The 15,143-nt window shown below is 45.2% G+C and overlaps 1 pseudogene; it reads right to left on the bottom strand.

Annotated features, from left to right (window-relative positions):
* Window positions 1-13,184: 13,184 nt before the first annotated feature.
* On the bottom strand, window positions 13,185-14,181 carry LOC103015935 (poly(rC)-binding protein 2-like; annotated as a pseudogene).
* Window positions 14,182-15,143: the final 962 nt, after the last annotated feature.

Genomic DNA, 15,143 nt, shown 5'->3' on the forward strand with positions numbered 1-15,143 from the left:
TCAAATGGATTCCCTTCATTTAGTTGCAGGGCTCTGGGGCCAGATGGTGTGTGCTCACAGAGCTGCCGCTGCTGGGAGTATGGGGCTGTCAAATGTTCTGAAAAGCCCCGCGTGTGAATCAACAGGCTTGGCATCTCTGCTCTCCCTGGCTCTGCTCTGTCAGCAAGTGGTCTGCAAGCCAGGAAATTGTCCTCTCGGCAGCATGGTGACCATAATGTACATTTTCTTCAGTATTTCCTTTTTTGGCAGAGGGAGCCAAGCATTTTGCCACCAGACAAGGACCATTTATGGACTACTCAGTCGCATTTGCCCAGAGCCGCTGGGACTGCCACGTGACCTTAAGCGTAAACCTTAGCCCATCTCCCAGAGCCAAGAGCACAGGCTCAGCGCTCGGCAGAGCAGGAAAAATGAAACCCGAAAGCTGAAGCCAGAGTTCTGCACAGACTGTTGTATGGTGGCTCATTTAGAAGGGAGACTTCAGCATCTCCAGTGGTGGGGCTTGATTTATCGTCCCCAGCTTGGCCAAAGACACTAAAAATGCCTTTGCACTTGGGTCTTAAATTCCTTAACAGAAGGTTCTATTATTATTTTTCTTTTGGAGCTTAGAAATAGAGCGAGGATTGGGTTGGCAAAAAAGTTCATTCGGGTTTTTCTGTAACATCTTATGGCAAAACCCGAACGAACTTCTGGGCCAGCCCCAATACCTGGCTTCTTTTTGTCCCTCTGCCATTAGGTCATGGTAGAGCTGCTTGACTTTTGAATTTTTTTGGTGTGTCTTTTTCTTCTAAGATGGGAATTACTATTCTGACCATATCATTATAAGGCTGAGGCCCTGCAGACTATTCTTAGGAATATTTACATTTTCCCATTCCGGTTCTTTCCAAGCACAGTTCCAAAACATACCCTCTTTAAAAATGCCCCCAAAAGTAGAAAACTTCTTAGCAAATGGTTCAGTATTTGTCTAGCACCTACTAGAATACATGGGATTACAGTGCAGTGACGGCAGCCTAAGACAGTAGATGATAAGTAGGACAGACAGAATTTAAGTAGGCAGGTGGGAGAAAGGGCCTTCCAGGAAGGGTAGCAACATTAGCAAAGTCCCAGACCAGGGATTGGCAACTTGTGGCCATTGGGCCAAACCTGGCCTGCTGTTTTTTGTAAATAAAGTTTTATTGGAACACAGCCATGCTTATTCACTTACCTGTTGCCTATGGCTGCTTTCACGCTATGATGGTAGAGTTGAGAGATTGTGAACAGAGACTGTACGGCCCCCAAAGACTAAAATATTTACTATCTGGCCTTTTATAGAAAATGTTTGCTGAGTGCCGACATGGTGAAGTGGGGGTCATTTTTCCTTCCTGGAATGGGTATTCAGAAAAATGTGAGTTTGAACAGAAGGGATGGAGCTTCAAAACTCTTTGGTAGGAAATAGGGAGCTGGCTCATGGGACATGGAAATCTCTGTTCTCACCCGACAGCAAACTGCCTCAGACCCAGATACTGAGAATCAGTGGAATGGAAACTGCTTAAATGTATTGACTACATCTATCCTTCCATTTGTCTGTCCATCCATCCATCCATCCATCCATCCATCTTATTGAGTATACACTTATTAATTTTTACAGAATCATATCATTACTCAAATAAAACATAACCATTGTAGGGAAAAATTTTTGTTTAAATATAGAAGAGACCCCCGCCCCCCAAAAAAAGGAGAAAACCAACCATAATCCCACCAACTATAGATAACCATGGTTACATTTTGGTATGTGTCCTTCTTATCTTTTTTCCTACCTGGAAAAGGAAGTCTTTATTGAGTGCCTACTACATGCCAGGCAATATGCTAAGCACTGAGGATACAAAATGGTGGAAGCTTGGTCTTGACCTCAAGGTTGGAGAGCAGTGACCCAAAGCACTGCAGTATGGGGTGAGAGGTGCAATAATAGCTGCCCGAAGAGATACGAGAAAAGCAGGGCAGAAGGAGGGACCGCCTCTTCCTGGACTGTTATATTCAAGGCAAGTCTTAGAGGGTGCCTGGGAGTCTGCCACAGGAGCAAGAATATTCCAGACAGAGGGGAAAGTAACTGATGTTTCCCATGCACCTATTAGGTACTTAGGAGTCTTATTGAGAATATCTCATGTAATCATCATAACAGCTCTGGGAGGTAGATATTATCATTCCCATTTTACAGATGAGGAAATTGAGACTCTGAGAGGTTAAGGCATTTGCCCAAGCCCATGCAGATAGCTCGAGGTGGAGGCAGGATTTAAACTCAGGTCTGTTGCCCATGCGCTCCCAAATTGATCATGCAGCCTCCCCAGGATAACCAAGTCATGGTGTCCACCTTCATTGATTTTTATTTAGCAAATATTTATTAAGCATCCACTATGTACCAGGTAAAGAATATTTGAGGACTGTGGCCTCAAAAAGTCCTATAGGATCTCTCATCGTGTGTGGGTGTGGGTGAGGGGCGGGGGGCGTTGGAGGAGTCTATGTGCAAAGTCAGGTTATGCTTTGGTTTCAGACAGAACTTGAAACTGATCTAGACCCCAAACACATATGTTGAATTTCTTCCCTCCTCGGTTTTAAGACTCTGGGCCCCTTCTTGGAAGAGGTGGACCAATCATGTTGCATTGTTTGCCCGCTAGAGAGGCCATACTAACTGGATGATTTTAATACACCAAAGATGAAGGTTGCCATTCATTTGTTAGGTCAGTCAACCAATCACCAGTGCTCTGGTGGGGCTGGGCGATGTATATGGAGTAGGGAAGGAAGCAGGAAAGTAACCCCTTCCCGAGTTGCAGCTGTCCAGAGAAATGGCTGTCTCATGGCAGACGGAGGACAAAGGCCTGGCTTGACAGTCTGCTGTAGGAGTTCTCGGGAAGGGGCCTCACGGTGGGCAGAATGGATTAGAAGAGGCTTACTCGAGCAGCCGCATCTCCAACACCTCTTATTGCGGCTGGCTGGCTAGCAAGCAGCTCCGTGTGAGCACTAGGAGAGGTTAAAATCTCTTCTCAAAACCGGGGAGGTGCTTTTACTTCCAAATTCCACTGGGAGGGGTTTGCGAGGACTGGAGGGTGGGGATGCATCTCACTCTCCCTTTCTCCGGAACACACACAGAGCCACCCACAGTGTTAGGGAGCTGCACCATGAAATATGGCATGGCCGTAGATAAAATTATAAAGGAGTCGCTTCCAAAGGCTTCACCTTGAAACCTTACCGTCTACATGGTGTGCACACCATTTATTGCCACCACTGCTGGGAAAGGGAGCTCTTAGTGTAATGCAGAGAGGAGGAGGTGGTCTCAGGAGCCGAAAATGGTAAGATTTATTGTGGGAATAAAACCCTGGGCAGATTGCCTCTTGTTAAATATGTGTGTTGGGCCCAGTGTCAAAGCAGTTCACTGCAGGCAAACACAGTGGTCTTGCTGGAAGATTCTTTTAACTGCTCTGTGCCTATGTTTCTGTCTTTGTAGGATGGCATATTAAATGGTTGTTAAGAAAGGATCGGTGAGTGGGCAGATATTTGATTCTTTTTTAGGTCCCTTTGTCCAACTGTCCCTTTACTGCTTTGTTTTCTTATCTGGAGAATGGGGGGATAGGCCAGAGATCAGTAAGGTGCACTCATCTCAAAGATGCTGTGATTTCTCCCCCGCACCTGACTCATTGTGTGAATTGACTACCCAGCCATGTGGACCGTGGTCAAGGTTAATGTAGCAGGTGCTATCAGGCCCCACTCACATCCCCTCAGCACGCACCATTCTAGTACATGCTGAAGGCATCCTACTTCAAGCACCCATAGCTCTTCCTCTTAGGGTTCTCTATCAGCCTGCAGGAGGGAGGCCAACGATGCCTCCAGGAATTGCCCTCGGCCAGCAATGGATGGGAGTTGGAGGATAAATACCCCAGTTTCCATGCCCCTCGGGTGGCACACTAAGGCGTGTTCTACACAGTTTCCCAGAGTTCCCCAGCAGGACTGAGCCTCAGCACCCACAGTGGTACCCTGCTCAAGAATCCTCCCTTTATTGGCTTCCTTCCCTTCCCTGTCTCACTTCCCCATTCACCTACAGGTACTTTCTAGGATCACTTCCTATGTAAACTACTTCACTCCCATCCTCTTCTGAGTCTGCGCCTGGATGAATGCAGAGGAGCCTTTCAATGGTTTTTCCTGTTTTATCAGCTCATCAGAATCTCTGGCACATTAACCAATAAGTAGATGCTTAATGTTGTTCTTGAGTTAGTCCTGTCCCACAGACCTGCAGACGTAACTACCTGGCGCCCTCTCCTTGCCCTCCCAAACACGCTGCCTCACGTGAATTGGCACTTTCAGCTACATTTTGCCTACATTAATGATTTCTATTTTAATACTAGTTTCCAACCTTGGTTTTCATCAGACGGAGTTCCTGGTTTCATTTTCTTCTAATTGCAGTAAGATGCCCCAAGACATCTTAGGCATGATGGGTCCTGGGTGGGTGTAAATTGTTTGCTGCTGTTGAAGACACTCTGGGAGGGAACCTTCTAGGATCTGACAGGAAGTTGTTCCAGATGTCAGAAACCCAATGCCAAAAAGTAAAAATAAGCTCGTTACTAAACTGATCAGGGTCTGGCATTTCAGAAATAAGAGCACCTTTAAGATGAGCAAAATCTGAAATCTCTGGAAATGGTCCAGAGATACAGCACATATATGGCTTAGGAGTATTCCGGAAGTTAGAAGATGGATTATGGCCATTTAAGGAATCATTTTCTCATGTCACATCAGGAATTAGAATCCTAGAAGAGCAGGAGGGGATCTTAGGATTTCTCTTATCCACCCTCTACCCTCTAATTTTATGAATGAGAAACACTGAGGCCCAGAGAAATGAAGCGATGTGTCTCTAGACACACAGGTAGTGAGCTGAATCTCAAAACAAGTCCAGTGCTTTTTCCACAACCCTGGAGCACCACCCCTACCTAGTCTTTGTACAGAAAGAAAAGCCAGTGATTCCAGACCAACCACCACTGCTCCCACCTCTGAACTGGAGAGTTAGGATAATGAAGGGAAAGGCTAGAAACCTCAGAGCTGTCTCTTGGCTGTACAGCATGACGGGAACCACATTGGGTAACTCCCCAAGAGGGATCACCCAACGTCTAGCTAGAGGGCTGGCATGTGAAATGCACTGCCCTCAAAATTAATCCAGCCTGCTGAAGCAGCATGAGAACGGGAAGAGTATTCTTGGCACACCTCATGACGTTGGGCTCTGTGCTAGGGCCCCAGGGATCTGAATCAGTCGTAAGCTTGGGCTGTGCTCTGAAGCTGTTTATAATTGAAACAGTGGAGACAAGACAGACAATGAACTAATTCAAAATAAAGAAATGTGATTCTCAAGTTTCTCCCACCAAATATCTGGTTGCAGCCTGGCATGTGTCTTGTACCCCCTCCCATCCCTGGAATGCTACAATAATTCCATGAATATGAATTGTATCTTATTACAACACTCGTAAGTTCTTTAGGGACAGAGATCATATTTTTATTCATTCATGCATCCATGCACGCATGCATTCATGCATTTACAGTAAGTCCCCTACGTACGAACCTTCAAGTGGCAAACTTTCAAAGATGCGAACATGGGTTCGCATGTCCAATCACGTAAATTAGTTCAAGTGTCTGGCGTACCTTGTCACGTGCATGCATCCTCTACAAATGGTTGTGCTTTTGTGTACTTTACTGTGTTTGTTTTTTTATGTATTATTTGTGTGAAAAGTACTACAAACCTATTACAGTATAGTACAGTACTCTATAGCCAATTGTGTTAGTTGGGTACCAAGGCTAACTTTGTTGGACTTAACGAACAAATTGGACTTACAAATGCGCTCTCGGAACGGAACTTGTTCGTATGTAGGGGACTTACTGTATTCAACAAATTTATTGAATGCCTACTATGAGTCACTAGGGATGGGAGGGAGTGCAAGGTGAAGCAGAGGAGGAGCCAAAGATGTCCCCACCCCTCCAGTGCCTCCCCATATCACTCAGAATACAAGCCCAGGTCTTTATAACCATCTTTAAAATCTGTCCTGATTCCCAAATCCTTTCCCACCCCTCTGGCATCTTGATATCCGTAGTCTGGTTGGAAGAATAGAAGGCTGTTATGTGAGGTTAGAAGGGGTGACTAGTTTTCATTAATTTAATTTCACTTGATGTAATTGATTTATTCATGCATTCACTTATTTGACACACATTTATTGATTATCACCTCCATGTCAGGGCCTGTGCTAAACACTGTGTTATTGGTGGTAGATGATGTTTCAGTTCTCACGAACCTTACACTGTAGTCTGTAGAGAGGAACCCGAGCAATAAACAGATTGGCAACTATTTAAGCAATCATACCTGGTGATAAGCTCTCTGAAGAAAAAGCAAGACATAGGGACAAGAATAATGGGAGAAACCTAATTTGCATTGAGGGTCAGGAAAGGCATCTCTGGGGGAAGTAACCTTTAAATTGAGGCCCTAAAGAGAAAGATTAGTCAGACAGGGGTAGAGGTGAGAGCGGAGGCTTTTCAGCAGAGGTTCTGAAGATTGCCAGGGAGGTTCTGAACTTGGCACACTGATATGCCTCTGCTCTACCCTTGTGCTTCGGATCCACTCTGCATGAGGCATCCTTGTGGACCACTCTGCCCTTGAGAAACCAGCAGAGGCAGGTGTGTGGAAGCGGGGAGGTTGAAATATAAGGAGAGTCTCTGAAGATAGAACCAACTCAACACACAAGAGTTCTGGGAGGAGAATTATAGAGAGTGATCACGTGAGGCTGACCATCCCCCTGCCACACACACACACACACACACACACGCACACACATCCTCATACTTGGACACACTTGGTTGGCCAGGAGTAAGTAGGGTTTACTCCCATTTCTATCAGTGACAAAATGTGCAAATCAGGAAAATTTCTCTTTGTTTTCTTCCTCAGCTTCCCTGGGATTTCATCCCACAAAACTGACCTCTGTTCTCTGCACACTGAACTTAGAATCAGAAGGCTCTCCCACTTGTTACTTGAACGTGAATTACTTGAAGCTTAATTTTCCTTGTTTGTAGCATGAGGATACTGTATTTGCCCTATCTCTTCACAACAACTTTTATGCAAAGGCTTTAGGAAATATAAAGCACTATACAATATTTTTTAATTTAATAGACTTTTAAATTATGTGTGTATATATATATATTTTTAGTAAATTTATTTATTTATTTTTGGCTGCGTTGGGTCTTCGTTGCTGCGCACAGGCTTTCTCTGGTTGCGGCGAGCGGGGGCTACTCTTCGTTGCGGTGCGCGGGCTTCTCATTGCGGTGGCTTCTCTTGTTGCAGAACACGGGCTCTAGGCGTGCCGGCTTCAGTAGTTGTGGCATGTGGGCTCAGTAGTTGTGGCTCGCGGGCTCTAGAACGCAGGCTCAGTAGTTGTGGCGCACCGGCTTAGTTGCTCCGCGGCATGTGGGTTCTTCCCAGACCAGGGCCCGAACCTGTGTACCCTGCATTGGCAGGTGGATTCTTAACCACTGTGCCACCAGGGAAGTCCCTATGTATATATTTTTAATTGAAGTATAGTTAATGTACAATAGATTTTATTTTTAAAAGCAGTTTTAGGTTCACAGCAAAACTGAGTAGAAAGTACAGAGATTTCCCATATAATCCCTGCTCCCTGCCACCACACACACAGCTTCCCCCTACTATCAGTGCCCCCCGCCAGAGTGGTACATTTGTTATGATTGATGAGCCAACATTGATATATCATTGTCACTCAGAATCCATAGTTTACATTAGGTTTCATTCTTGGTGTTGTACACTGTGTGGGTTTTGAGCATTGTAAAAGATAATAGTAATAATTGTGCTGGTTATTCTTCACCCCCACCCCCAAGACGCATCCTCCACCCTCTTTGCCTGGTTCTGTGCCCCTAGAGGCAGACTACATCTCCCAGATTCCCTGGCAGCTGACTTCTGATTGCGTTCTGCCAATGGGTGGGCCCAGCAAGAGATCAGAAGACAGGAGGAGAGAGAGGCTGAAATATTGCTTCCCTGGTCCTTGCCTGTTTCAGCGCTCCATCTCTGGCGAGAACTGGGTCCCTCCATGACCACAGAACCTGACCCGTGGCCCCTTGGCCCCAGCTCTCACTGCAATCCAGTGATGCCATGTCCTCCCTTTGTCCCCTTCAGCACATGGTAATGTCCCCTTGTCATAGTCTCTGGACTTTAACATCTCTCGTTGGTTCCCTTAACCTGCCCACAAAGTAGTCCCTTCACTGGAATCTCTTCATTTGAACCATTTGGGCTGAGTTCTGTTTCTTGTTGGAATTCTCATTCATAGAATCATAACAGCAAAAGTGGCAGTAACAACTCAACCACAACTTTATTACGTGTTTGCCATGTGCCAGTTTCTATGTTAATACCTTCAAAAACATTGGCTGGATTAAAGGTTAATTTTCAGAACCTTTTTTTTTTAGATTCCATATATATGTGTTAGCATACGGTATTTGTTTTGCTCTTTCTGACTTACTTCACTCTGTATAACCTAGGGTCAGGGCAGGAATAAAGACGCAGACAGACGTAGAGAATGGACTTGAGGACACGGGGAGGGGGAAGGGTAAGCCGGGAAGAAGTGAGAGAGTGGCATGGACATATATACACTACCAAATGTAAAATAGATAGCTAGTGGGAAGCAGCTGCATAGCACAGGGAGATCAGCTCGGTGCTTTGTGACCACCTAGAGGGGTGGGATAGGGAGGGTGGGAGGGAGACGCCAGAGGGAGGGTATATGGGGATATATGAATACATATAGCTGATTCACTTTGTTATAAAGCAGAAACTAACACACCATTGTAAAGCAATTATACTCCAGTAAAGATGTTAAAAAAAAAATAAAAAATAAAGGTTAATTTTCAAGAAAACCTCATCCATGACTTTCATACAGATGTAAAGTGAACACATGTTGACTGACAAAGACTCTCTCCTCAACCTAACTCTAGTCAGGCTCTTCTAAGTCCTCAAGGCCCCAACTTTGGACGCTGTCCTTGGTCTGCTTATTCAAGAATCTCACTGAGTCAGTTTAGCCACAGTCCTCCACTGTTTGAATGCCACCGCTCTTGTATCCGATCATATTTCTCATCCCCTCTCCCTTGGTATCATATGACCCTGGCCTGCCTTCAGCAAGAGTCCTATCAAATCAGTTTAGCCAGAATCTCCCTCATCCCTGATCCTCTTAGTAGTTTTCCATCCACTGACCCCCCTGGCCCCACCTTTGGCTATAAACCTTCACTTGTCCTTGTTTTTGGAGTTGAGTCTGATCTCTCTCCCCCTGTGCAAAACCTCGTTGTAGTAACCCCCCTGGATAAAGTCTGCCTTACTGTCTTTAATAAGTGTCATGAAATTTTTTCTTTAACACGACAAAGACTTTCCTTGACCAAACTTGAGACAGGCTCCTCTGAGGTCTCTTTTTGACCAGGCCTCATCTTTGGGCCTTGTCTTTGGCCTGCCTAGGCCAGTTTTAGCAAGAATCCTGCTAAATCAGGTTAGTGAGAATCACTTCATTCCTGATATCTGATCACCCTTGATATCTGATCAAATTCCCTATCGTCCAGCCTTGATATCTCATCACCCTGGCCTGCCTTCACCAAGAATCCTCCTATACTTGATGTTTCCTCTTAGTAATTTTAGACCCACTGCCTCCTTCACTCTGCTCATTGGCTATAAATCCCCAGCTGTCTTTGCCATATTCTGAGTTGAGCCCGTCCTCTCTCCACTATTGTAATAGTCCTGACACCTATTGCAATAGTGTTGAATAAAGTCTTCCTTACCATTTTAACAACTATCAGAGTAACTTTTTCTTCAACGATATTAAATATTTAATTTAAGTCATTAATGAGGGAACTGGTAGGATGGTAGAACCTGTTCAGGAACAGACACATTTATAGATCAGGAATATTGAAATGAATACGCAAACACAGGCAAATTTGATCTCTTCCACGAGGCGGGAGGCAGATCAAATCGAACCTCTAATGGACAGAATTTGCATGTCTGTAGACAAGAACAATTTTGCAAATCCAGAGTTGTAAAATGGCTCAATGGCAACTGAGAAAGGTGTGCTCTAGCCTACTGCCCATGGGCCAAATGCAGCCCACCGCCTGCCTTTGTAAATAAAGTTTTATGGGAACACGGCCACGCACATTCACTTGTGTATTTCCTATGGTGGCTTCCATGCTCCAGTGGCAGAATTGACTGGTTGCAGCAGTGGCCAGGTAGCCCACAAAACCTTAAATATTTACTCTCTGGCTGTTTCCAGGAAAGGTTACTTGACCTCCCTGCTATGGAGACTGTATTGTTTTCCATTGGAGCTGATAAGGAATATATCAGTATGGGTTCCATTTTACAAGTAAAATAACTAAGACCAGTTGAGTGACAGAACCTGAACTCTAAGCTAGGTCAGCCTGATTCCATCCTTAGTGCTAGGCTCAGCAAGCAATTTAGCTGACCCTGATAACGAAAAACACCTTAGAAATTATTTCATCTTTAAGAAAGAAGATGTCTTCAGAAAGGTATGTGTGTGGAGGCATGTGTGTGTGTGTGTGTGTGTGTGTGTGTGTAGTGGGGGACACAGTTAAGAAAAGAGTGACTGCTTTGATAACTGCTTAGCCTAATTTTACTTTTATTCCTTGGTGTAAAACTACTTTCACAAGAGCACATGAATTAAATTGTAGCAGCCTCGTACAAGGCAGGACACGGGCTGTACATCACTGAACGAGGATCTGAACCAGAAACTGAAAATTCTTTTTTTTTTTTTTCAAATTCATGTTCATGAATTTTTTTTTTAAACTTTGGGTTTATTTATTTATTTATTTATTTATTTATGGCTGTGTTGGGTCTTTGTTTCTGTGCGAGGGCTTTCTCTAGTTGTGGCGAGCGGGGGCCACTCTTCATCGCGGTGCGCGGGCCTCTCACTGTCGTGGCCTCTCTTGTTGCGGAGCACGGGCTCAAGACGCGCAGGCTCAGTAATTGTGGCTCACGGGCCTAGTTGCTCCGCGGCATGTGGGATCTTCTCAGACCAGGGCTCGAACCCGTGTCCCCTGCATTGGCAGGCAGATTCTCAACCACTGCGCCAGCAGGGAAGCCCCAGAAGCCCCCAAAACTGAAAATTCTGAAACAGTTTTGTACTGCTTTTCTTTGGGATGTTTGCTCTTTCTGAACCTAGCCGGCGTCAGAGTCCTCCATAGTCAGCGCGAGTTAGCATCTGTGGTCGCCTTCTTCAGTAGTCAGCTCCTGCCTCCCTCCCCGTTTATTACATTTTTCTTCTAGTTTAAAGCTCTTGAAAGTGCTAGTCTCTGAAAGGGATTAAGTGGGTTAATTAGCATTAAAAAGGCCCTTGATTTAGTCGGTATTTAAAATCTCGAAACACTGCCTCTGCTGGCCTCCCCTCCCCCCATTTTGTGAATGGGAAAGTGGGCTGGAAAAACTCCAGCTATAAGGAGAATGTCTGAGCCTCAACCCAGCCCAGCCTGTTCCCCAGTCCAATTCGGAAATCATCTCTTTCGTATCAGGTTGCACGTGAAATCTTTGTCAAATCTTTTTCGGTACGCGCTCCTAAATAATACTTCCCAGAGTATGACTAACAGTCAAAAGACGCAGTGGGTGAATTTCAATGGCTGAACCGCTGGGGAGTAAATGAATGGACTGTTAATAGGATCGCTCTGGAATAAGAGCTAAATTATTAAACTGTAGTGTGGTGGGTGTCCCTTCCTCTGTGTGGCAGATTAGATTGGAAGGTGCCACTGTGACCGTCTCAGGAATATTACATTGCACAGCTCTTTGGAGGGATTTAAACCTTTTCTATAGCCTTCTCTCCTTTACCAGAGTTCGTGTCTATTTCTCTTTTTCTTTAGCTTTTATTAGTAGAGGGTGGAGCAGACGGTGTTGGTTTTCTGCCACACCCCCTCGGTACCCACCTCTACGCCAAAGGCTCTTTACTACGAACACCTGCAAGCCTCGGCCAGCAGGACCTTTTTGAGCCCTGGGAGCATGTGGGAGCAGAGTTCCTGAGAACTAATCCCTCCATGGCCGCCCTCGTGTAATGACGGGTGTGAATTGGTGGATAAAAACCCAGCCGCCTAACCCCTCCATTGGAGCAACGATGGGTAACTCTAAGGTAGGGGGCAACCGGGGGCTCTGGGAGTTCCCCAGCAGGACTGCGCTCCAGTGACCCCAGTGTTTGATAACGTTCCCTTTATTGGCTGCCTCTTCTTCCTGTCTCACTTCCTCTACGGCTGTTTCCTGGAATCACCACACAAAGAAACGATTTGCGCTCAAATCCTTGTCTTAGGTCCTGCTTCTAGGGTAACCCACACCAAGACAGAGAGTCAGTAGAAAGATTTTTCCTCACCAATTATCCTGCAGCAAAGGCGACACTTTATAATTCCTTTTCACAGAAGCACTTTGCCATGTCCCCTGCTCTGACTGGAGGGTGGCATGTTGCAGTGGGAAAGCCGTGAACTTTGGGATGAGATTCAATCTGGAGTTCAAATCCCGCCTTTGCCATTGACTGGCTGTTTGACCTGTGTGACCTTGCTGAAGTGATTTTGCCTCAGTGAATCTTCATTTGCCCACTTGTTTTGAGGGCAAAAAAACCTCCCTCCAGAATTGCTGAGAGAATTAAGGACGTAATGTAGGTCCACGGCTCAGTACAATGCTTAGCGTATAGGAGTAAACCAGTAGATGGGCGTTCTTTGACCTCCAAAAGGCTGCTCCACAGTCATTACCAAGAGAACGTACTGTTCTTGTCCTTGAAGCTTTTGTCATGGGAGAATAGAGCAAACAGATACCCAGTCCATCTTTTAATTAGTTTCTGAGAACTTTCTGACATCATGGACTAAACTGCATTGTATTAATATTCTAGTCTTCTAGTTCTGTGACAAACAAAAAAATGCATGAGCACAAAACCCCAAAGTAAAACACAACAGGGAGAAGCTTATAAAACTAAATATGGAACTCAGCTCTAACAGCTGAATGGAGAAAGGAATTCGAATAATTTAAAAATCACAAGTGGATGTAAAGTGTAAAGAAATGGAAACTTACAGACTATTTAAAACCTGGAATTGCTGACTGTTCAGAAACGACACAGATGGATCAGGAGTGGTGAACAGCCAGAAAGGATTGTAGATGGAACTGCATTGTTTTAGCGGCTCCCCATGCCACCTGTCTCTGAGGACAGCCAGACAATTTGATTTGGAACCAGGCTAACGCTGGCAGCAGATCCAATGATGGTAACCGGCCAAAGAGTAGATCCTTCCACTGGGTTTGCAACGATGAACTATGCCCCAGACGTCTGGTGGCTCTTATTGATTTGGGTACCCTAATGCCCCATTGTGCAGCCAATTAAAATGCTTGAAATGGTGAGCTCATGAGTAGCCTCAGTAGATACATCCAAACCTGCCCAATAGCCTTTCATCTCTGGAGAGTGGATTCAATGTCACTGAATCCAGGGTTGCCATGCATCATAGGAAAACAAGACTGTTGCATTGCCGGCCTCCAGAGAGAGTTCCTCTAGGTCATGGTTGAGGCACGTGGATGGGTGGGGAGTGGGGGTGAGGAAAGCCCACACCGTTGCTGCCTGTGTGGTACGTGTCCTGACCACCTGCAAAGATGACCAGAGAGCTGGATGGCCTACGGGGTCAGGGTGACTCCAACATGACTGGACAGGCTTGTTGCACACACTCAATGATGGCTTGCCCAATGCCAGCATTTATAATGACCTGCTCAGTTGAGTCGGGAGGCTTATTCTCTGCCACCTGGCCCTGAGCCCCTGTACTCTCTTGTCATATTTCCTTGATCTTGAAACCTCCTTTCCCAATGAGAGAGCCACACTGCTAGCAAGGACCACCAGGCTCAGGGTGACCAGGGTCTGCTGGCAGCTGTGCTATTGTGCTGACGTCCTCTTCCAGTGCATCCATGATCATAGCAAAGGCTTTAAAGATGGCATTGATGGGTCCAGCCAAAGTGACAATTCTCTCAGCACAGTTCCCTTTGGAGATGTTGATATGTACACCACTCTCCCCACACATCTTCTTAACTGATTCTCTGTTCTTTCTGATGATGCTACCAACTTCCTTTCCATGCATAAAGAGCTGTATGGTGAAAGTGACATTCAATCCACTTGCAATCATACCCTCCATCCACCAGAAGGGCCCCTGTTGCCTTCTTGACAACCCCTCTTGTTCCTCCTCTGGCCTGCTACCCTTACCCTTCCCACCCACTCCCCTTTTCTTCAGCCTACAGTTTTTGGCTTTGACCACTACCAGTGACCAATGACTTGACCATTTCAAGTCTAGCTCCTTGGAATACCGCTGGACATAGAGACAGATATTATTACAGGTGTCACACAAAGCACTAAGCTTAAAAGGAAAACAACTGATACATTTGATTACGTTTAAATGAAGAACTTTTGTTCAACAAAAGACCCCATTAGGAAAGAGAAAAAACAAGCAGAAGAGCAAGAGAATACATTTGCAACTCCGGTACCCAACAAAGGACTTCTGTCTAGGATAGATAAAGAACTCCTATGCATTAAGAAAGACATAGAAACTCTGTAAAGAAATGAGCAAAAGGCTTGAACATGAGCTGCACAAAAGAGGCTATACAATGACCGGTAAACATAATGAAATGTGCTCAACCTCCTTACTGAACAGGGAAATGCAAATTCACAACTCCACTGCCCATTGAGTAGATTGGCAAAAATGAAAACATCTGACATTACCAACTATAAGCTAAGATGTGGAGCAACTGGAACTCTCATACACTGATGATAGGAGTGTCAGTTGGTACCCTTTCCCTCAATTTGGGAAAGAGTTTGACATCTGTTGAAGTTAAAGATACTTACACCCTCTGCCCCTCCAATGCATACTATGTAATTCCATTGTTATAGCTTTCAAAAATAGACAAAACAAGTCTATCATTTAGGTATATATACTAGGTGGCAAAAGAATAAAACACTGCAAGGAAGTTATTACCATAAAGTCCAGGAAATCGTTCCCTCTAGAGAGGAGGGAGGAAATTGTAATGGCCCAGGAATGCACAGAGGTCTAGTGGAGGTGTTGACAATGATCTACTTCTTGAGCAGGATGGTAGTTAAAAGAGT

Source organism: Balaenoptera acutorostrata, chromosome X (assembly GCF_949987535.1).
Source record: "Balaenoptera acutorostrata chromosome X, mBalAcu1.1, whole genome shotgun sequence".
NCBI classification, from domain to species: domain Eukaryota; kingdom Metazoa; phylum Chordata; class Mammalia; order Artiodactyla; family Balaenopteridae; genus Balaenoptera; species Balaenoptera acutorostrata.